Raw genomic sequence first — 1,386 nt, forward strand, 5'->3', positions numbered from 1 at the left:
TGTCTGTGAGTAAAAAGGAAAGCTCCAAAACCATCAACTGCAGGCAGAATCACAGTGAAGGGACACACTTTCTCACATAATCACAAACACCGAGCCAGAGGGACCGTATTTCTACTGCCCACAGTCTGACTGGGGCTCATATGCAAAACACATACACCCACTCACAAATTATACATGCACAAAGGGAAAGGAGCGCACAGCCTTCCAGTTATGCACTGCAGCACGCCGAGGTCTGGCCCCCACGGACCGCGAGCCGGCACAAAAAGTCTTCATCTGCAAACCACTCTCAGGTTGGGTTTTTAAAACGATTGTTTTATTCATTCATCCTGAGGGTTATTATTCAGGCTGCTAGCATACACAGAAGAGGTGTGAGGAAAAGACGTAATTAACAAGCACAGCCTGTCATTACACTCTCCTATTAGATACAGCTACCTCAAGCAAACTTGCTGTAATTATAATATATTTTCTGCCTGTCAATCCTATGTGAGGAATAAAACACCACCTTTCCCTCCATATCTTTAAATATGGAGAAATAATGCAAAGTCGATGCAAAGTCTCCACCGGTTTGAGTCGGGCCGCGCCCGCCGCGTGTGCAGGGCCACAGCAAAAAGGGGGACGACTTAAAGGAACATGTTCTCGGTCTTGGGGCTCTCCTTGATATTGTAATGAGTCTCCATGGTTTCAAACACATGCCCATAAATTTTCATAACTGGTGGGTGGGCCTCAGTTGGCACCAAAAGTGAACAAATGTCTCAGTCAAAAAAGCGCGATGAATATCAATGAAAGACTCCCATCGACTGGAGCCGGGCGGCCGATTCCTCCAGACTGCAGAGTGGATCCGGGAACGTCACAAAGACGCTTCCGTTTCTCCGGAGCTTTGATTGTTTACAATGGAGCCCCAATCAAAGGTGTTTCCGGTAGAGCCGCGCGGTAATCAGCGCCTTGCTGATTTTCTGTAGGAGGATGTTTGGTGTGAAGCTGAGAAATATTTAACGCCATCAAATATAAATATAAATCTGTTGATTGCAGCCTAACTGTGGCGTATTGTGGTAATCCTTTATGATAAACAAATCATTAGAACGGTTATTGTTGTAATAGTGGAGCTAACATAATCATTAAGATTTGTTCACCCTTAGAGTTTTAAGAGAAATCAGTTTCTTAAAGTGTAATAAACAAGAAAACAGGCGTCTGTTTGTCAAAAATACTTTTCTTTGGGTTTTTTTCAGGTTACAGATATTAAAAAAAAGCTTTAAAGAAAAATGATGCATTAAATGTGTATTAAGATAAAACTATTGAATTATCTTTTTTCAAAATAATTCAACTTATTTGTTTAAAGATCCACACCAATCATCTTTTGATCTTATTTAAACTTTTTTTTTTTTTAAG

General features: G+C 41.2%; 1 long non-coding RNA gene across 1 annotated transcript in view; it reads right to left on the minus strand.

The window, feature by feature from the left end:
- LOC118598007 overlaps positions 1-1,386 on the minus strand; it is a 73,976-nt gene that overhangs the window by 27,673 nt on the left and 44,917 nt on the right. The window lies entirely within an intron of this gene.

This window comes from Oryzias melastigma, linkage group LG22 (assembly GCF_002922805.2).
Source record: "Oryzias melastigma strain HK-1 linkage group LG22, ASM292280v2, whole genome shotgun sequence".
NCBI lineage: Eukaryota > Metazoa > Chordata > Actinopteri > Beloniformes > Adrianichthyidae > Oryzias > Oryzias melastigma.